Source organism: Triticum aestivum, chromosome 3B (genome assembly GCF_018294505.1).
Source record: "Triticum aestivum cultivar Chinese Spring chromosome 3B, IWGSC CS RefSeq v2.1, whole genome shotgun sequence".
In the NCBI taxonomy this organism is placed as follows: domain Eukaryota; kingdom Viridiplantae; phylum Streptophyta; class Magnoliopsida; order Poales; family Poaceae; genus Triticum; species Triticum aestivum.
In genome coordinates, this window is record NC_057801.1 from 189034365 (window position 1) to 189057156 (window position 22792).

A 22792-nucleotide genomic window follows, 5' to 3' on the forward strand; every position below is an offset into this window, starting at 1 on the left:
AGCTGCCAGGTGGTGCAGCGCCCCCAAGGGGAAGCGCGCGTGCTTCCAGCGCCCCAGCACCAGGCACGCGTGCCACAATAGGAGGTGGCGGTAAGCAAGCACCAGGATCTCATTCCACCCCCTCGACGACCTCCGATGGCCACGACAGGATGCCGCGCGTTCACTCCAGAGCTCTGCAACATCGTCGGGCCAAGAAAGTTCAAGCCCGACCTGCCTCCGCGCTACGACGGCACCGCAGACCCTGCCGAGTTCTTGCAGCTCTATAAGCTGAGTATCGAGGCGGCCAATAGCGGCGAGAAGATCATGGAAAACTGGTTCCCTATGGCCCTCAAGGATGGCATGTGTTCTTGGCTCCTAAAACTGATGAGGGGTCGGTCTCTTCCTGGGAGGAGATGTGCAGCCGCTTCATCCCCAACTTCCAGGGCACTCGTGATCGCACATCAGCCGCGCGTGACCTGCGCTGCATCAAGCAGCAACCTGGAAAGACCCTGCAGAAGTATATCCAGCACTTCAACAACGTTCACCTCAAGATCCCCAAGGTGTCGGATGAGGCCATCATCTCTGCATTCTCCGATGGCGTTCATGATGTCAACATGAAGGAGGAGCTCACCATCCACGAGGACCACTACACCGCTTAGGAGATGTTCAACATCGCGAACAGGTGCGCAAGGGCTGAGGAGGGACGTCTCTTGCTACTCGAGCTCCCTGATGCTGATCCAGAAGACAAGAAGACCAAGGCGAATGACATGAAGCGCAAGGGGCCAGCCGTGCTCGAGGCCGAGCCAGAGACCAAGCGCGGCTACGACCACCCGAGTCATCCAAGGGCAAGCGGTCGTTCTGCACCTTCCACAACATCTACAGCCACAACACCAGCGACTGCCAGGAGCTCATGGCTCTCCGTGACGGGTGCCTAGGTCGACGCCCCGAGCGCAACGGTCGAGGCTACGGTCGTGGAGGTGGCCGAGGAGGAGGACGCTACCGTCATCAGGAGTGGCACGACCAGCCTCGTGAGGGCCGCTAGCAGGACGAGCCTCGCGAGGGCAACTGGAGGGAGCAGCCTCGTGAGGATCGACCTTAGGGAAATGCAGCCTTGCCTCCTCTGCCTCCACCTCCAAGGAGGAAATAAGATCACCACCAGGACGAGGGGGCTAGGGGCTTCCAGGAGCCTCGAGCCATCGCCTACATCTTGGGCGGCTCACAGGCCCCGGCTTCCCATCGCATCTTTAAATAGTTTGCGCGCGAGGTGAACGCAACACTCCACAAGCCTGAAGCAATTCGCCCTCTCAAGTGGTCTAAGTGCGACATCACCTTCGACTCCTCGGACCGGCTCAAGTGCGCGGCCACCGCGCGCGCGCTCCCCATGCCCTGCTCCCCAGTCATCAGCAACGTGACCGTCACCAAGACCCTTATCAATGGGGTAGCAGGGCTCAATTTTCTCTCTGTTCAGACGTTCGACAGGCTCCAGGTGCCATACTACCAGCTTCACCCTACCAAGCAATTCTCAGGAGTGACCGACGGATCGACACACCCGATCGGGCAGGTTCGCCTCCCTGTCACCTTTGGAGGCTTTTCGCAGGAGATGACTACTTTTGTCAGGATAGACTGTACTGCTTGTCCCATTTCAAATCCCACTGTTGTGGAATCCATTCCTGCTCATATTTAGGAGCAGGACCAAGGCACTATATATAGGGCCTAGCCACCACCATAGAGGAGGATCGATTCCTTCCAAAGCAACACACTAGCTCAAGAACACCTCACCTCCTAAGGCTTGTTCGTCCGTGTACTAGTTCATCCATAGCCCCTCGAGACAATCCACTACACCACACTAGAGTAGGGTATTACACCACAACGGTGGCCCGAAATAGTATAAATCTCTGTGTCTTTGTGTCTCTATGAGCTCTTGGCGCTAGGCTAGGGAGGATCGCGAGTAGGCAGGCTAGGCAGGTTGAGATCTATGCATGCACCCCAGTGTTTAAACCTCTCACGGGTTGTCGGATCCCGAAATCCGACATTTGGCGCGCCAGGTAGGGGTGCGTCGGATCCTCTCTTCCGTTGTTCGACTCGTCTGTGCTCTGACATCTCCATGGCCCATGCGCGCAGGGCTCGCGCCAAGCATCGGGCTATAGTCGTCGCCCGCGTCGCTCAAACGGCTCCGGCGGGCGGCGGCTGCACCCGCCGTGCTCCTTCTATGATGGCCAACGCCGCCATAGGCCCTTTCGGCCACGAGCAGCAAGCTTCCTCGCTGCACCCGTAGGTGCGCCGTGATGGCCGCACCGCTACTCCGTCGCTCACCCCCGCAGCTTCGTCATCCCACGCATGCCGCGGCTAGGTGGACCCGTAGGCCGCTCTGCTCACGGTGCGGGAGCTCCTTCTCTACCATCCCATGGGTGACCTCTACAAGGAGTGGCTCGAGCGCATCGCCAAGCTCATCAGTGTCATGCATGGGGGCTCCGACGGGCCGGCTCGCTCACTGCCTCAGCAACCACCTGCAGCGGGCGACGTCGCGTACGGGGCCCCTCCTCCGCCTCCAGCCCGGGGCGCCATCGGTGAGCCAATGCGTATGGCTCCACGGCGCGACCCGCAGCGCCCGGCACAAGCTCGGGACAACGTGAGCTGCCAGGTGATTCAGCGCCCCCAAGGAGAAGCGTGCGTGCTTCCAGCACCGCAGACACCAGGCTCGTGAGCCGCCACAGGAGGTGGCGGTGCGCGTGCACCAAGACTATGTTCCACCTCCTCGACGACCTCCAGTGGCCACGGAAGGATGCCGAGCATTCACCGCAGTGCTCCTCAACGTCGTCTGGCTGAGCAAATTCAAGTCTGACCTGCCTCCAAGCTACGACGGCACCGCAGACCCCGCTGAGTTCCTACAGCTCTAGAGCTGAGCATCAAGGCGGCCAACAACGAGAAGATCATGGCAAACTGGTTCCAAATGGCCCTCAAGGATGGCGCGCGTTCTTGGCTCTTGAACATGACCGAGGGGTCGGTTTCTTCCTGGGATGAGATGCACAGCTACTTCATTGCCAACTTCCAAGGCACTCGAGACCGTCCGCCGGCTGTGGGCGACCTGGGCCGCATAAAGTAGCAACCTGGAGAGACCCTGCATAAATATATCCAGCGCTTCAACAACGTCCGCCTCAAGATTCCCAAGGTGTCGGACAAGGCCATCATCTCTGCGTTCACTGATGGCATCCGTGATGTCAAGATGAAGGAAGAGCTTGCCATCCACGAGGACCTCTGCACTGCTCTAGAGATGTTCAACATGGCGGACAAGTGCGCGAGGGCTGAGGAGGGATGCCTCTCCCTCCTCGAGCTCCCTGATGCCGATCCAAAAGACAAGAAGACCAAGACCAAGGGCACAAAGCGCAAGGGGCCAGCCGTGCTCGCAGTGGAACCAGGGACTCAGCACGGCTGCGACAACCCCGGGTCATCAGCGACTTCCACAACGTCTACAGCCACAACACCAGCGACTGCCAGGAGCTCAGGGCTCTCCGCAACGGGCACCTCGGTCGACGCCCCGAGCACAACGATCGAGGCTATAGTCATGGAGGCGGCCAAGGCAGAGGTCGCTGCGACGGACGCGACCACCGTCAGGAGTGACGCGACCAGCCTCGTGAGGACCGCTGGTAGGACCAGCCTCGCGAGGGCAACTGGAGGGAGAAGCCTCGCGAGAATCGCCCTCAGGGCAATGCGGCCTTGCCTCGTCTGCCTCCACCGCCAAGAAGGAATGAAGATCACCACCAGGACGAGGGGGCTGGGGGCTTCCAGGAGCCACGAGCCATCGCCTGCATCTTGGGCGGCTCGCAAGCCCCAGCTACTCACCGTGTCTTCAAGCAGTTTGCGCGTGAGGTCAACGTGGCGCTCCCCAAGCTTGAGGCAACTCACCCTCTCAAGTAGTCCAAGTGCGCCATCACCTTCGACTCCTCAGACCGGCTCAAGTGCGCGGCTACCGCTGGCGTGCTCCCCATGCTCTGCTCCCTCGTCATCAGCAACGTAACCATCCCCAAGACTCTCATTGATGGTGGAGCAGGGCTCAATGCTCTCTCTGTTCAGACATTCGACAGACTCCAAGTGCCATACTACTAGCTGCACCCCACCAAGCCATTCTCAGGAGTGACGGATGGATCGACACACCCGATCGGGCAGGCTCGCCTCCCGGTCACCTTCGGCGAGCGTAACAACTACCGCAATGAGCTCATCGACTTCGACGTCGCCAACATCCGCCTGCCCTACAACGCCATCCTAGGGTACCCAGCACTAGCCAAATTCATGGCGGCCACGCACCATGGCTACAACATCCTCAAGATGCCAAGAAGCAGCGGCATCATCACGGTTGCCTGCCAGGAGAAGGATGCAGTGTGCTCCCTCAAGCGCGCCTTCCAAGCTGCAACAGTTGAGAACCTCGAAGATGAAGACGGCGCCCTCCGTCCTGAGGTCGCCCCCAAGACAGAGAAACTACAGCTAGGGCACGGGTATCATGAGGAAGCATCACTCGAGAGCGCAACGCTGAGGCTCGCATCTTCGGACGTGGCACCTTCACCCATTGCATAGGAAGGCGCGCCCGGTGCCCCTCTCAGGCTGGGCTCGGGGGCTCTCCCCTGGAGGGCCTCAGATCTAACCAATGTCACGAGAGTGGCGCTCGGGCACCATGTGGAGCCGCTCTTCACATCACGCTTCCCAGGACAAGGCAGCAGGTGTGAGGCACCAGGCGTTCAGGAGTTCATTAGCAAGGCAATCGAGGAGATTCAGGAAGGAAGCGTTATGCAAGGCGGTCGTCGCTTGCCGCATGGCATGGCTCACTGCCCAGGTGAGGGTAAGGAGTTCCGCATCTGCATCGACATCCCTGGGCTCAGCAGGGCTGGGTCTGAGCAGCTCATGTGGTCGTCTCGTGTCGGCCGATGCGAGGGACCGCCCCACAACTACGTTCTCATGCCTTTTGGCCTGACGGGCGCGGGTGAGGTGTTCCAGCGCTGCATGAGGGACGCTCAGACAGCTTGCGAGGCCAGGCACCAGGCGCTCCTGGCGGAGATGGAGGAGCATCTTCAGGAGCCTCTCGGCCCCTCCGAGTCTCCCGAGACATGGCGCCGGAACGGCTCATGAGGAACGGCTTCAGTGGCACACATTTTTGGCTACTTCAATAGTTCTTCAGCGATGGTACCAGGTGACATCTCTCTAGCTCGATCAGTTTGGGGGCACCCTTCGGGCTGCATTATCCCTAGGCTGTGTGGTTCCGCCCCTACGGCATGTATCCCTTGCACATCTATCAGAGCCAATCATAATCCATTGCAAGTTACCTTTGAATTATTGACTGCCTGACCGGCGCTTCATCCCTAAGAACGTCTCGCACCCTTCCAAGCCCTCACGCGACCGCCTCATGATGAAGGACTGGCACGACGTCTGTGCTCAGGTCCGTCCCTGCAGCGTCGCTAAACCCAAGTAGTTGAGCTCTGGCTCACAGGCTCGCCCCCGTGTATGTCACCTCCAGTGGCTCTTGGTGCCTTGTTCTTGCATGAGCTAATCGCGGGTGGATGAGTGAGCGTGCACGACCTGGTGCCCCCGTGGCCACGGGAACTGCGCGCCAGTTGTTTTTCTGTAGGATCGTTGCATGAGAAGACTGGGCATGGTGTCTGTGCTCGGGTCCGTCCCTGCAGCATCGATAAATCCAGCGGCTGAGCTCTGTCTGGCGGGCCGGCCCCATTCACGTCACGTCCTAGGGTCGTTCGTGTCTGGCCTTCTCATGCAATAACCTTAGGAAACTCATTCGGTGCAGGCTGCCTAACCATCTCGTAGGACCAACTCAAGCATCCCCAATCAAGACCAGGCTTAACCCGCCTTGAGGTAGGGCCTTGTGAGTCTCGCGCTAGCTCATGGGTGCCCATATACACCTCCTCTAGCCCTGCCGTGCAAGCCACTTGTCAGGGCGGGGCTGTACACGCCCCGGGGGCTCTCCTCAAAGGGAGCCCCTGTCAAATTTCGGGTTCCGGTAGACCCTTGAGGTTCAAACTCTGGGGTGCGCGCAGAGATCTCTCCTCTACCAACTCACGTCCCAAAGCTCCGCAAGAAATCTAAGCTAGCAAAGATGAACAACACAAGAGACACGAGGTTTATACTGGTTCAGGCCACCATTGTGGTGTAATACCCTACTCCAGTGTGTGGTGTGGGGGATTGCCTTTGGGGCTGATGATGAATAATACAAGGGAAGAACAGCCTCGCGAGGGATGTTCTTGTGGTGGTGGTGTCCCTTTTTAGGGATCGGTTCCAGATGCCTCTATACTATGGTGGCTAGCCCTATATATAAAGTGAGAGGCCTTGGTCCTCTTCCCAAATATTGAGCAGGAAGGGCGCCAACAGTTGGCCATTTTGAAGGGGAACATCGAGTACACTTATCCTGACTAAAGTTGGTCCTCGCCTGCCAAAGACTCTGACGATGACGTCGTCTTGGGCTCCACGGTGACCTCCATTCTCCGCTCTGCTAGTCTTGTTCTTGTTGCACCGAAATGGTAGCCTTTCCCTGATACCTTGGCCTGTGGTTGCCCCCTTTGCACCAAAGAGGAAACAAGGACACTGCGCAGGCCGGCGCCCGCCTGGCTTAGGTCGTCATGGCTTTTGTCACAGGCACCTCGGGAGGTACCCCTGCCTTGATCTCTCCGCCTCCTCGCGAGCCTTCCTGATGAGGCCGCACCTAAGGAGGCTTCCTGTCGTCCGCCCCGCGAGGCTTGGACCCTCGCGAGGGTCTTGAACTTGAGTTGACGAAGATGGGCCGTACTAGGCCACTGCTTGAGCCATGCCGCAGGCTGCAGGCAGGCAAGTCTGGGGACCCCCTTTCCCAGAACACCGACAGTAGCCCCCGGGCCAAATGCGCGCCCAGACTTGGCTTAGCAGAGAAGCGAAGGGGCAAGTGTGAATCGCTGCAAGCCCCAACAGCCTGCAGCCTTGGGCGTCGCATGGCGGTTGATTGGACGTGGGCGTCTCTGCTTCCCCATGACGCCTCGGCAACCGCCCGACATGACAAGTCCCTGCATGCAAAATGGATCATGATTACATGTGATCGTGGAGGCCGAGAGTTGGCCTCCTCCGGCTATAAGTACGGACGGCGCAAGCCCTTCCAGTCCATCTTTCCCCGCTTCGCCTCTTCTTATTCACCTCTCCCCCTTGGCTCGTCGCGTCCCATGGCACCTAGGAAAAGGCTTTCAGCCGCGGAGAAGGGAACGGCCTGCCAGGAGGGACCTGATTCTCCTCCAGCCAAGCGCGACCGGGGTCGCCCCGGCAAGCATCCTACGACTCCTGTGAAGACTGCCCGAGGCCTCGGCAGAGGCCACTTGATTGGCGGGGGAAGGAGCACCACGGCTGCGCAGCCTACCCGCCCTCGATTCCATTCTGCGGAGGTGCTGCCGGAGATCGCCGTTTGGTCGGAGGACCCGTCTGGTACTTGGCTCCAGCTCCCTCGCTTCTTCGCCAGCGAGCTGCCGGCTGGTGCTGCGGGAGGGCTCTGGCTTCAGGCGGACGGCTGCTGCAGCAGGTCCTCTTGGGTGGTGGTGGAGGTTTCCGTTGCTGGGAACATGGCACTAACTCGTGGTTGGCAGACGTTTGCCCGCGCGCGTGGTCTTGGCCAGCGATGCACTCTCTACTTCAAGTTCGACGGCGACAGTACACTCTTCGTGAAGGTGTTCAAAGGAGACGGCCGCCGCGTCGGATGCTGCCCCGAAGGTGACAACGATGGCCGAATGCCCATCCTCGGCGACGGCAGCGGCGAGGACGAGGTCGGTCATGCACTGGGCGGTGCCCGCAGCTCTCCAAGCTCCGGTGACTCCCTTTCCAATGGCAGCTCCTCCAGCGGCGGTCGTGACCAGCCACCACACCGTCGTGCTCGCTTCAAGGGGGGAGGCGGATCGTTCCACTACCGCGCCCAGGTGAAGCGTGAAGAGGAAACTTCTTGAGCTCCAGAGGGTCGCGCAGATCTTCTTCTTCTGGCTGTAGTTGGTCGTGCCGCGCCCATTTTGTCTTATCTGCACACAGAGAGAAGTACGGAGCCCCGCGAGGGCGTGCTAGACTGTTGCTTTTAATTATCATGTTGTTCCTATTTTTGTGCCGTGCTACGGTGCGGCGTGCTCACGAGTAGGAACAACTTAGCTTAGTGGAAGGGGTTTATTGCGGCACCAGCCTCAGGAGGCTCCGGTCGGAGGCCTTGTCACGGGTCTCGAGGCCTGCAAAAAGATACCTGCCGAAGGGTTAGGCCTCAGTCCCCAGCCGCAGGGGTGACCTGCTCGGGCATAGCGTTCGCGTCGTGATGCCTGTGGGGCATTGACTGGGAGGAGTGCTCCCGCTGCAAACTTAGGTCGAGGAATCTCACGAAATTAAACTAGGCGACACTCGCGAGGGTGCCCGTGTAGCCTCCTCGCGAGGGTTGCGAAAGGAAAACAGGATCAGGTGAACGGCAAGAGAAACGGAAAACACAGGCCGGGTGCAGCACAACATTGAAGGCAACTTCAACTAAAAGCTTCAAACAAAGAGTAACTAGCCAACTGCAGGAAGCAAATGAAAAGCCGCGTCTGGCACCTAATCTAGTCTTCGACGTCTTCTCACCAGCGCGGAGCTAAGTGCTGCCACTGGGCGTGGACAGGAGCCCCCAAGGCCCAGGGGCGGCACTCCGGAGACTCTGGGGCGTGTACAGCCCCACTCATTATTACGTGAGAGTGTCACGGGCGGCGAGCTTCATAGGCATTGGCCTTCTTTACAGGCACCGGGCCTTTTCTTGAGGGGGAGGAGAGCTTCATAGGGATTTGCCTTCTTCACAGGCACCGGGCCTTTTCCAAAGCGGCAAGCTTCACAGGCATTGGCCTTCTTCACAGGCTCTGGGCCTTCTCCATAGGCACTGGGCCTCGCTCAAGGGTAGAACCTATGAAGGTGTTGACTGTTCCACGCGTTCAGGATGGGCACCCCCTCCTGGGTCTCCAAGCGCACGGAGCCGGGCCTAGAAACATGAACAACCTTGAAAGGGCCCTCCCACATGGGAGAGAGCTTGTGCAGCCCTTCCCTAGAGAGGACCCGCGTGAGCACGAGGTCGCCTACCTCGAGAGTCCTAGGGAGGATGTTGCGATAGTGGTATCGTCGCAGCGCCTATTGGTATCTTGCTGCCCGCAGCACGGCCTCCCGATGGCGTTCCTCCCCTAGCACGAGGTATGTCCCCCGCATGGCGTCCTGATGCGCCTCGTCGAATGCTAGGACCCGCATGGAGCGACGCCTGACCTCGTGAGGGAGGATTGCCTCAGCTCCGTGGACGAGGAAGAACGGGGTTTCGCCAGTTGACTTGGCCGCGGTCATGAGAATAGACCACAACACGGACTAGAGCTCGTCATATCAGCCCATACCGTAGGCCTCTAGCTTCTTCTTGAAGCTCCTGGTCTTGAGGCCCTTCAGGACCTCCGTGTTGGCTCGCTCAGCCTGGCCGTTGCTCCGAGGGTGTGCCACTGAAGCGTAGCATATGTGCGTTCCAAAGTTAGCACAGTATGTTTTGAAGAGATTGCTGGTGAATTGCGAACCGTTATCGGTGATGATGCGGTTAGGCACCCTGAATCGGCTCACGAGGCCCTTGATGAACTTGACTGCGGAGCCTGCCGGGATGGTGCGGGTAGCTTCCACCTCAGCCCACTTGGTGAACTTGTCCATGGCAACGTAGAGGTAGTGATAGCCCCCTGGCGCCCGAGGGAACGGGCCCAAAATGTCCAGCCCCCAAACCGCGAATGGCCACGAGAGGGGTATGGTCTGCAGGCCCTGTGCCGGCTGATGGATATTCTTGGCGTGGAATTGGTAGGCTTCACAAACCTTCACCAGATCGATGGCGTCATTGATTGCTGTGGGCCAGTAGAACCAGCCGCGGAACGCCTTGCCGACGAGGGTTCGCGATGATGAGTGGTGTCCACAATCCCCGTCGTGTATGTCTGCCAACACCTCCTTCCCCTGTTCCCTGGAAATGCAACGTAGGGACACGTCGTTCGGTCGCTTTCGGAAGAGCTCTCCATCTTGAATGCAGTACGTCGTGGCTTGCCGCGCCACACGCTCTGCCTCTTCCTCCTTTTCCGGCAAGGCCCCTTGCGCCAAGTAGCTCATGAGTTCCACGGTCCAACATCCCTCCTGAGGCTCCAGCACCAGGAGCAAGCGTGCTCCTGAGGTCGGTCCACAGGCCGGGGCTCCCGAGGCAGGTGGCTGGGGGAGCTCCACCTCAGGTTGCGCTTCGTTTGACGATGGCGGTACCGCCGAGGGCTTAAAGAGCCTCTCTTCGAAGACTCCGGGCTCCTGATGCAGCCGTCTGGATGCCCTTTTCGTGATGTCATCAGCTTCCTGATTGGTGCTGCGTGGCACATGCTGCAACTACAAACCCCAAAACTGCTTCTCAATTTTGCGGACCTCTGCTAGATACGCCTCCATGTGCTCGTCCTTCGGCTCATACACCTTGTTGGAGAAGTTGACGAGGAGCTGTGAATCGCCCTTGATGACAAGGCGCTTTACCCCCAAAGCCACCGCAGCTTTCAGGCCTGCTATCAACCCCTCATATTCTGCTATATTGTTGGAAACCTTTTCTCCATGCTGGAAACAGAGTTGTACAGCGTAGTAGAGCTTGTGTTGAGTGGGGGATATGAGCACCGCACCAACCCCTGCGCCATGTCGCGAGAAAGCTCCGTCGAAGTACATAACCCAACCGTCCGGTGCCTCACTTCCTGGGGAAAGCAATCGGTCCTCGCCCATCTCGAGTCCTGGCGCCTCTGTCCATTCTGCCACAAAATCTGCTAGTGCTGCTCCCTTAACGACCCTAGTCATGCTGAACTCCAGCTGAAATGCTTGTAGTTCGATGTTCCATTCGGCGACCCTTCCTACTGAGTTGGGACTCCTGAGCACCCTTTCCAATGGGTATGCTGAAACGACCTTGATCGGATGACCCTGGAAGTAGTGCCGCAGCTTCCGCGAGGCCACCAAGAGCGCGAGCAGGAGCTTCTGAGGCATGGGGTATCATGCCCTCGCGTCCCTCGGCACTGTGTTGACGAAGTACATAGGATGCTCGACGAGGGCGGGCGCAGTGACAGAGTTTGCACCCGCCGGAGGGTCGAGCATCTCCTGAGGCGCAGGAGTCCCCAGCTCCTGACAAACTGGTAGGGCCTCTCCTGTCGTGATGACGCCTCCTTGTTGGGGCTGACTTGTATCCGCTGAGGGCGCGGCCCTCGAGCAGTCTCCCTGCCCCGGGGTTGCTGAGACTGGTGCCGTCTTGGTTCGACGCTCCTCCCGGACGGCCACCAGGGCAGCGCTGGCGGAGTACGGTGTGGCAGCGAGGTAGAGCACCAAGGGTTCTTGTGGGAGTGGAGCTACCATCACTGGGGGGGCTGGTCAGGTACTTCTTGAGGTCTTGAAACGCTTCGTCAGCCTCTTGAGTCCATTCGAATGGGCCCTTCCTCTTCAGTAGCTTGAATAAGGGCAAGGCGCGTTCCCCTAGCTTGGAGATGAAGTGCCCCAGCGTAGTTACCCGTTCGGTGAGCTTCTGCATATCCCTGAGAGTTTGCAGCGGAGTCATGTCCTCAATTGCCTTGACCTTCTATGGGTTAGCCTCGATCCCTCTGTGGGACACGAGGAAACCCAGAAGCTTGCCAAAAGGAATGCCAAACACGCACTTCTCTGGGTTGAGCCGCAAGTCCACTTCACGCAGGCTCGCAAAGGTTTCTTCCAGGTCCTGTATCAGGGTTTTCGCCTCCCGAGACTTCACCACTATGTCATCGACATAAGCCCAAGCGTTCTTCCCGAGCTGACGGCCCAACGCGATGTGCATCATCCGCTGGAAGGTTGCACCCGCATTGCGCAATCCGAACGGCATGCAGGTGTAGCAATACACCTCACACGGGGTCAGGAAAGCCGTCTTCTCCACATCTTCGGCCACCATCTTGATTTGGTGATAGCCTGAGAAGGCATCCAAGAAGCATAAAAGGTCGCACTCAGTAGTAGAGTCGACGATCTGGTCAATGCGGGGGAGTGGGAACGGATCCTGTGGGCAGGCCTTGTTGAGGTTAGTGAAATCGATGCACATGTGCTCCTTCCCTCCTTTCTTCGGCGCAACGACGGGGTTTGCCAGCCACTCCGGGTAGCGAACCTCGCGAATGACTCTCGCGGCCTCCAACTTGTGGGTTTCTTGGACGACGAAAGCTTGCTTCTCTGTGGATTGCCGTCTTGCCTTTTGCTTCACTGGGCGTACATTGGGACAGACGTTCAGGTGATGCTCGATCACCTGCCTGGGGACCCCTGCCAGTTGCTTGGGTTCCCACACGAACACCTCCTTGTTTGCATGCAGGAACTTTACCAGGGCTTCCTCTTGCTCGGGGTCTAAATTGGCGCCTATGGTGAAGGTGGCGCCGGAGGACCCGTCCTCGTCGACTGGTACTTGCTTGGTCTCTGCTTTGTCTTGTGTGAACAACTGATTTTTCTTGGTGGGCGCAGCCCCCTTAGCCTTGAGGGGATCGGCGCCGGCGGGCTGCGCCGCTACTGCGGTCTTGAAAGCGAGCTTGAGTGCCTGCAGGGCATCTTTCGCATCTCCGGCTATGGTGAGGACACTGTTGCTCCCGGGGATTTTCATCAGGTTGTAAGCCGGGTGAGTTTCTGCCATGAACTGGGCCAGCACTAGGTAGCCGAGGATGGCGTTGTATGGGAGGCTGATGGGGGCGACGTCGAAGTCGACTAGCTCCGTGCGCAAGTTGGCTTGGGTGCCGAATGTCACCAGGAGGCGGATCTGCCCCAAAGAGCCGGCGGGGCTGCCCCGACACCCGAGAAGGGCTGGCTAGGTCGGAGTCGCTCCAGCAGTACGTGGAGGAGACTGAAGGCCTCGATCAAGAGCAGATTGAGGCTGGCCCCGCCGTCGACTAGGGTCCTGCTGACGGCCACCTGGCAGATGGTAGGAGTGCACAGCATCGGGAGTGCGCCCGAGCAAGCGGTGTTGGCGGGGTGCTCATCCAAACTAAAGGTCAAGTCGGCCTTGGGTGATGCCCATCCTGGGGGAGCTGAGCGGCGAGTCAGGGAAGCGCCGACCTGACGGACGAACGGCTTGATGTGGCGACTTGTGGGCGGTGCTTGCGAGCCCCCAAGAAGTGTTGCGACGATCGGGACCACTGGTGCTGCGTGATGGGCGAGGAAGAGGCCGCGCAGCTCCTCCCAGGAGTTCACTGAAGATGCTGGCAAATGGAGCAGCCACATGCGTGGGACGCCAGTGAGTGCCATGGGTAGCCAGTTGGCCATGACCTGGCTATCGCCTCCGGCCTTGAGGACGGCCTCCTCATATGCTAGCAGGAAAGCTAGTGGATCTACGGTGCCATCGTAATGCGGCGGCATCTCTGGCTTGAACTTGTGTCGCCACCGCGCCTGTCGCAGGGCGGGGGTCAGAGCTCGGAGCCCCCTGGGCCCAGGGATGGCCTCCACGGCCGGAGCAGGTGGCGTGTTGCTTGTCATGAGGGTGAAGCGCGAGGTTGATGGAGAACGAGCTGCTGACAGGGAGAGCTCCAACACACCCTTACCTAGCGCGCCAAATGTCGGATTTTGGGTTCCGACATACCCTTGAGGTTCGAACTCTGGGGTGCGTGCGGAGATCTATCATCTACGAACTCACGTCCGAAAGCTCCGCAAAAATATAAGCTAGCAAAGATGAACAACACAAGAGACGTGAGGTTTATACTGGTTTAGGCCACCATTGTGGTGTAATACCCTTCTCCAGTGTGTGGTGTGGTAGATTGCCTCTGGGGCTGATGATGAACAATACAAGGGAAGAACAGCCTCGCGAGGGATGTTCTTGTGGTGGTGTTATCCCTTTTTAGGGATCGGTTCCAGATGCCTCTATACTATGGTGGCTAGCCCTATATATAGAGTGAGAGGCCCTGGTCCTCTTCCCAAATATTGAGCGGGAAGGGCGCCAACAGTTGGCCATTTTGAAGGGGAACATCTAGTACACTTATCCTGACTAAAGTTCGTCCTCGCCTGCCAAAGACTCTGATGATGACGCCATCTTGGGGTCCACGGTGACCTCCATCCTGCCGCTCTGCTGGTCTTGGTCTTGTTGCACCGAAATGGTAGCCTTTGCCTGATACCTTGGCCTGTGCTTGCCCCCTTTGCACCAAAGAGGAAACAAAGACACTGCGCAGGCCTGCGCCCGCCTGGCTTAGGTTGTCATGGCTTGCGTCACAGGCACCTCGCAAGGTACCCCTGCCTTGATCTCTCCGCCTCCTCGCGAGCCTTCCTGATGAGGCCGCACCTGAGGCGGCTTCCTGTCGTCCGCCCCGCGAGGTTTGGCCCCTCGCGAGGGTCTTGAGCTTGAGTTGATGAAGATGGGCCATACTGGGCCACTGCTTGAGCCACTCTGCAGGCTGCAGGCAGGCAAGTCTGGGGACCCCCGTTCCCAGAACGCCGATAGCCCCCTCCCACGCACCAGTGGAAGCACCACGCTCCAGGCTAGCCGTCAACACTGCCAACGAGCGGCTATGCCCGCATGGGGACGGAAACGCTATGCTCCGCGCTAATGATAAACAACTGGGGGTGGCCTCATGGCCATGTTAACCTCAGGGAGCCTCTGCGCTCAATGGCTAGCCTCACCGTGCTGCTCTCGCTAGGGAGGGTAGCGTGAGGGGGCTGGGGACGGGGGCTACGTTCAGGTCACGCCTGGCGTACCCCACCTTGCCAGGCCTCATGGGCCTGGTTGCACCCCTCCCGAGCGAGAGCCCAGCGGGGGAAGGTAGGATGGTCTGTTCGTATGTCAAGGGGGACTCCTGAGCATCGTGACTCAGGAGCCTAACTGGTCACTTAGCCCCTCCCCTCTTGGGCTTGTCCTAGTAATCCGGACGACCCAACGATGGCTGAGGCACGCGCGGGGCCGGGCTCTGCCGACGCAGAACAACATAGCAAACGGAAAAGCTGAAGGAGCATAATCTAGTTATTACTAGACATATTGTTCCAAGAAAACAGTTTTAAACGCCTCCCCGGGGCATGTTGCACGATGCAGGACAGACGGAGAAGAGCAGAATCGCCGGACCACCTCTTCAAACATGAGTGTCACCACTGCCCGCTGGCGGAGCCTCATCGCCAGGCACGTTGCCCGTCCCACCGGCATTAGCCGGGGAGCCAACGACCAGGAACCTGCTAAGCATGGCATCAACGAAACTCTTCATGGCTACAGCAACAGCATCTTGTGAGTCGGTGTCCGCTAGAGCAAGGAAGGAGGAGAGGTCAAAGCTGGTGTCCTGGAGGTAAAGGTGGCTGAAAACACACGTCAGAGCTGAGGAAGAAAGTGTGTTGGCCTCACTTTCCACCAAGGAGGCAAACTCGTTGACAGCATCTTTGAGCACTGCCACGACTTTGGGAAGCAGAGCAGTAGGGCTCTCTCTCGACGTCGTCACCATCGCCTTCTTCGAGGGATCATCTACAAAAAGCGCCTTCTGGGCCTTGTGGAAACGTGCCTCGAGGGAAGTAAGGGTGATGTGCTCCATGGAAGCCATCTTCTTGGCCTCGGCGAGGGCCGCTTGGGCTGCCTCCGTCTCCTGCTTCAGCTTCGCCAGGCGGTCGCGCTCTCCGACCTACTCTAAGGCCGTCTTCTTCAACTCGATGTATCGGTCAGCGATGGCATCTTCCTGGGCCTTTAGCTTCTCCTCGCGCTCCTGGAGCTGGTCGGCCTGGGTGGCCTCCCGGTCCTGGAGAACCTTCATATCAGCCTCCGCCGTGCGGCACCGGTTTTCAGCTTCTGTGGCCTCCTGCCGCACCAGGTCGCGCTCCGTGGCAGCCAGCCCAAGTGCCTTCTGAGCCTCCTCCGCAGAACCCCAGGCCGTGCAAACAGACGCATCACCCTTGGGCAACCAGAGAGCAGCCCCATGCGTCCCTGCGCCGAACAATTATCCGGGCCCTAAAGCTCGCCCTGGAGGACGTCCAGCGCCGCCCTTGCCTATTCCAGGGTCCTGGAGGAAGTCGGAGCGCCACGACTCGGCCACACGCCGGGCAATGAAGGAGACGCCCGTGGCACCAAGGGCGAAGAAACCTCAGCCTCAAGAAGGACCGGGGGCTCTGGAGGCTGGTCGGCCTCAGCAGCCGCGGCGAGGCTGGGCGCCGAAGGAGTCAGGCCTGCTGGGGGCACTAGCACCTCCTGAGGGCGGGCGTTCATGTCCTCCGGAGATGGCGTCACCTCCTGATCCCCGAGGCAGTAGCACTCTCCTTCACCAGGGTCGCAACAGCCTCTCCAGCGTCCGTGGCCACAGCAACCTCCGGACCCTCCTTCGGCTTCTTCGATGGGTGTTGCTAAAGACATGCGAGGATGCTAAGTATCGCTCCTGGGATCAACAAGCAAGATCAAGGGAAAAAGTTACTGGCCGAGAAAGGTGTAGCTCCTCTTCATGCTCAACAGCGGGCGCTGAGGTGGAGCAGTTGGCGCAGAGCTTCTGGGAGCGGGAGAGCTTCCGGTTGGTGCCGCTCGGGACGTCGTGGACGAAGGTGGAGCACCACCCAGTGGAATCAGCACAGTCCCTCTCTTCTTCGCCCGCGTGGTGACTCCCGTGGAGCGTGGCACCTCCACCACCGTGGGCTCGTCGTCATCGTCATCGTCAGGAAGATCGCGTAGGAGCTCTTTTGGTGTCAAAACCGGCGGATCTCGGGTAGGGGGTCCCGAACTGTGCGTCTAGGTGGATGGTAACAGGAGACAAAGGACACGATGTTTTTACCCAGGTTCGGGCCCTCTCGATAGAGGTAAAACCCTACTCCTGCTTGATTAATATTGATGATATGGGTAGTACAAGAGTGGATCTACCACGAGATCAGAGAGGCTAAACCCTAGAAGCTAGCCTATGGTATGATTGTTGTTCGTCCTACGGACTAAAACTCTCCGGTTTATATACACAACGGAGAGGGCTAGGGTTGCACAGAGTCGGTTACAATGGGAGGAGATCTTCATATCGTATCACCAAGCTTGCCTTCCACGCCAAGTAAAGTCCCATTCGGACACGGGACGGAGTCTTCAATCTTGTATCTTCATAGTCCGGGAGTCCGGCCAAAGGTCATAGTCCGGCCATCCGGACACCCCCTAATCCAGGACTCCCTCAGTAGCCCCTGAACCAGGCTTCAATGACGATGAGTCCGGCATGCAAGTTGTCTTCGGCATTGCAAGGCGGGTTCCTCCTCTGAATACTTCATAGAAGATATTGAACACAAGGATAGTGTCCGGCTCTGCAAAATAAGTTCCACATGCCACCGTAGAGAGAATAATATTTGCACCAATCTAATCTGCTGACGTATTCCGCAGCGTGACATCACACCACGGCCAGGCTTTTATTCGAATCATTTTACTGTTCCACCTCAGCACATTTAGCGAGGCGGTTTCCTTGGCACGTCTTGTCAAAGCAGAGATCGTGTCCCCTTATTCTGGGATTCTCATCAATACGGGCGTGGGTAACCCAACCGCGCCATTAACCGTGGCGCTTGGGAGATAAGCGAGTTTTATTAGGCCAGTAGGGGCTCGTAGTTTCGGCCGCCCATATAAGGGGATAAGAATTTACCCTTTCCATTTACGCCTTCTTCTTCCTTCGCTTATTCGTCCCTGCGCGCTCGAGCTCCAACGCCCAAGCTCGCACTTCCCACCTCAACCTTCTCCAATCATGTCCGGAGCGGGAGGTACATGGATGGCCTCCTCCGTCATGGAGGGGCAAATCAAAAAGCTGAGGAAGGCCTGATACTTGTGTAATGACATCGTGCACCGGCTTCCAGATGAGGGGCAACTCATCCCCACCCCCAGGCCCCATGAGAGGGTTGTCTTTCTTCCCCATTTCCTCCGCAGACTAGGTTTTCCTCTTCACCCTTTCATCCGGGGCCTCATGTTCTACTACGGCCTGGACTTCCATGATCTGGCCCCGAACTTCATCCTCAACATCTCAGCGTTCATCGTCGTATGCGAGGCCTTCCTCTGCATCCAGCCCCACTTCGGCTTATGGCTGAAGACTTTTAATGTCAAGCCGAAGGTAGTGGGAGGCCGCCAAGCGGAGTGCGGAGGCGCCATGGTGGGCCGGATAGCCAACGTCCTATAGCTCGAGGGCTCCTTCGTGGAAACAATAAAGGGATGGCAATCGGGGTGGTTCTACATCACCGAGCCGCGCGATCCCAAATGGGCGGCGGCCCCCGAATTTCGATCTGGCTTCCCCACACGACTCACTTCCTGGAAAGAGATGGGCCTAGCATGGGGGGATTCGGAGGAGCTGACCGGGCTTCAAACCTGCGTCTGAAAGCTGGTGAACAAGAATCTCAAGCTTGTCAACGTAGTCCAGGTTATGCTCATCCGCCGGATCCTCCCATGCCAACAACGGGCCTTCAAATTGTGGGAGTTTGATCTGACACAGCACCAAACCTTGAGCAAGCTTTTCGACACTACATACGAAGATGCCTGGAAGGTGCTGATTAAGGGCGCTGCGGCACCCACATCTGCTACAGAAGATCGCGGATTTAGCTCACGGCGTCAGGCCAGTGAGGTAAGCTGCTCTACCCTTTACGGGACTCTTGTCTTTCATAGTCTGACTCTATGCAGGGTCTAACCTCCCTTTCCTTTAACAGGACTGGCTGAAGACATCCAGGCAGATGAACTGTCCGGCTCCCTTACCAGAAGACCCAGCGGACGCCCAATTGACAGGGCTGCTGGTTCCGGCACCTCACGTGGTGCCGGAGAAGAAGGCCAAGAAGAAGGCCACGGAGACTCGCAAGAGCTCCCGCCGCCTGGTGGTGTCGGGTTCATCACCCGACAACCCCGAAGCACCCTCCGCCTCTGAAGACGAGGAGGAGGAAGAAGAATAAGCCTCTCCCCCTCCGACGGGGGGAGGAAAGAAAAGAAAGGTCGCCCCAACTGGGGAGGCCGGAGGGTCCAAGAAGGGGAAAACCCTTCTGCCGGACTACGCCTCCGGTGCCGAAGACGGCGGGGAGGAATGGCCGCCCAGGGTCAAGCCCCTGGCTAGATCGTAAGTGTCCGGATATCTGAATAACTTATGATGCCCCTCCATTATTTGGCATTTCCTGACGCCGAATTTGATCATGCAGTCCGCCCAAGGCTCAACTCGACGATTCGCCGAGCGGCTCCTTGGATTCGTCGGATGTGAATAGTGCTTCACTTCTGACGGCCTCCTCCCCTCTCCCTTCGGATGACGCCGAGGTGGAGTCCTGAAAGAGACTAAACCGGGAGGAGGTGGTCCTGGAAGCGCCGCAAGGCGACCTCCTGGCCTCCAGGCCCAAAGGGGGTAAAGCCCTGGAGGGATCCAAGCCTGGCCCCGGGCCGGACACTGCTCCGGAACCATCAATGGTTGCAGAGTCCGACAGGCGGCGCCTTCATAAGAAGGGCAAGCCTACAACGCCGGCGACCTCCGTCCATCCGGAGGCGCCAGACAATTTGCTGGAGGCGCTTAACGGCGCCTCCATCGACGAGGACCACCGCATTGTTATGAGTGCGGTGATTCAGAAGGTTCAGTCCGCCAAGAGCGGGCTGACAGAAGCCTGTACAAGTCTGTCAACAGGCTTTGAGGTATGTGTTCAAAAACATATAAAAAATTCACCGCATAGACAGTAGCCTCTGATGCTCAGTTCGGTGTTCGGAAAGAAAAGCCGAGCTGACGATCTAAAAAGGTATATGGAGGAGTCTAATAAAAATATGTCAATATGGGAATGCAGGCTACGCTGCTGACCTCTGCCGCACTGACTGCGGAGGTCAAAGTATTGAAGGAGAACCTCAAGCGGTCCGAGAACGAGCTTGGCCGTGCCAAAAAGCAGCTCGAGGACAAGGAGGGTATGTAATACCGCATGTAAATGTATATAGAAATACTTGGTTGCAAATAATGATAGGACCAACGTAAATGTTGTAGGGGCCACAGCCGAGGTGGCGACCCTGAAGGAGGCGGTCTCCAAGGCTGAAAATAGTGCGGCCCTGGAGCGCAACGAGCGAGAGAAGCAGGAGGCGCGGGTGGCGGAGGTGCGGCAAGAGCTCCAGGCTCTCGTGGAAAAACACGAGAGTTTGGAGCATGACTCGAAGACTCGAGAGTCTGAGCTCGCCTTGGCTCTTGAGAGTGCCAAGACCGCTAAGGCCGAAGCCCAGAAGGCCCTTCAGGAGATCGAGGCGATGAAGAAGATAGCGGCGGGTAAGGCATTCTTTATGCAAAGCAAGAATATAAAAGTAAATTATCTACTACTTACCCGAATCCGGAGCTCTCCAGGAGCGTTCGCCGATCTGCCCCGTAGTGTGTCTGATGCTGCAGCATTCTACCGAGCCGAAGAGGGGAGCTTGATGGAAAAGGTGTTCTGGTCTCAATATGCTGAGGCCGGACATCCGGTGCCCCTGAGCGACCAGCTGAAGCAGCTGGTCGAACTCCACAAGGTGGCTGAACAGGCCATGAAGGGCCTCATAGTTCGGTTGTGGCCTAGAGAAGCCATGCTTGAGAGCTACTTCGGTCTGGTGCGGCGGCTGGTGGACGCGTGTCCGTGGATTGAGGTCGTTAAGCGCTTTGTCTGTATCGAAGGTGCCCGTCGGGCCCTTGCCCGTGCTAAAGTGCACTGGGCCAAGCTGGACGGTGAGAAGCTTTTGATGGACGCGCCACCTCTGGGCAAGGAGTATCGTACGCCCGAGATGTATTATAAGGGCGTCCTGAAGGGTGCCCGCCTTATAGCGGACGAATTCTCCATAGATGTAATTTTTGAGTAGACTCGCATCTGTTATCCTGTACGCTGAAAACTTTGTTCATATGCGTTAAGCAACGCTTTGTTAATTTAAAATATTCCCTTCTGTGTGGCCGTTTATCAAATCTGAGAGATGCAAGTCGTCGGCTTCTAACCCCATGCCACGAGTGCTGGGGTGTTTGGAATAAACCTGAGCGCTCTTGTTCCCATTCTTGGGTCCATCTAGCGAGGGGCTCAGCACAACGAACCAGGCCATCGGACTTATAATGCTTTATCACTCGCACTTAGCCATAGAATTCTATAATTTTAAATTTCGGCGAAGCCCCTAGTATTCGGAAGACTGAGTTCGGGCGCTATCCACGCCTAGGCCGGATAAGTCCGGCTCCTCGCTCTAAGCGGCATAAGTCTTTAAGGACTCGAAAAACCTCGCGAACAGCGACCGGTCTCTCACACTATCATGACGGTCAGTTTTAGCTTTCTCTACTGAGGTGTTAACCCAGCTCAACTGGGGCACAATCGCAGTAGTTCTCCCAGCGCTACCTTAGCCAACATTGCGGAACGTAAGGTACCAAAACATGGGAGCCGGGCAAACCCAACTATTGACCAAAGACATGATTCGGAGCCGATGCATATAGTGCTATAAGTTCGGGGTTCCGCACTCATGAGAGTGTTCGGTCTTCTCACACCATGTTATGGGGTGCTTAAGCCCCTGGTGTATTGGCCGTACCAAAGTGTACGGTTGCAGAATGTCATGACTGAACATATTTGTATATAAAAAATAGATGAGTACAATAATAGATAAGAGCTATGTATTGTTTATTAAAAAAGGGCTGCTACGAAAGCAGAACGATACAAGTAGTGCGATTAGCAAGAGATGGGATTATTTGACATGTCCCCCTCCAGGGGCAAGCTGCGGGATTTTAAGTAAAATAGGTATTAAGCTCGTTATAGAGACCACCTGGATGTTTGACGCGGCTTGTTCTCTCCCTAGCTGTTGCATCGTGTGTTCGGCGAGTGTATTGCTGGATAGGCCTTCCGAATAGTTGGGTCCTGAAAGTGTATAAAAAGGAAACGGCGGAATAGGGAGCCCCTTAGTGCGATTGAGCCGCATTTCTGGGTGTGCCGTAGTTGTGCCCCTCCCCTTATGCCCATGGTATCTCTAACGCGTAATTATGTACGCGTGGTACCGATATCACCATCTGGCGAGGGCTGGGGTTGGGGCCGCACTGCTATGCTTGCTCGGAGCGTGCCAGCCGGATTTGTTGTAGGTTACTTCGGGCTCGCTTGACGTTGTCTGGACGTTTGACACCTGGATTGGAGAATTGCCTTGAGAGGATACTCTGTACTTCCGCCGCCAGGGCCGCTGTGTGCTCCTCTGTTCGGAGAGAGCGTTCGGTGTTTCCATTTACCGTGATGACTTCGCGAGGTCCTGGCATCTTGAGCTTGAGATATGCATAGTGCGGCACCGCATTGAATTTTGCAAATGCGGTTCATCCGAGCAGGGCGTGATAGCCACTGCGGAATGGGACTATGTCGAAGATTAACTCTTCGCTTCGGAAATTATCCGGGGATTCGAAGACCACTTCGAGTGTAACCGAGCCTGTACATCTGGCTTCTACACCTGGTATGACGCCTTTAAAGGTTGTCTTTGTGGGTTTAATCCTTGAGGGACCGATACCCATTTTTCGCACTGTATCCTGATAAAGCAGGTTCAGGCTGCTGCCGCCATCCATTAGGACTCTGGTGAGGTGAAATCCGTCGATAATTGGGTCTAGGACCAATGCGGCGAATCCTCCATGACGGATGCTAGTGGGGTGGTCCCTTCGATCAAAAGTGATCGGGCAGGAGGACCATGGGTTGAACTTTGGGGCGACTGGCTCCAACGTGTAGACGTCCTTGAGAGCACACTTCTGCTCCCTTTTGGGGATCTGGGTTGCGTATATCATGTTCACCGTCCGCACTTGCGGGGGGAATCCCTTCTGTCCTCTATTGTTCGGCGGCCGGGGCTCCTCCTCGTCATCGCTATGCAACCCCTTGTCTCTGGTTTCGGCGCTTAACTTGCCTGCCTGCTTGAACACCCAACAATCCCTGTTGGTGTGGT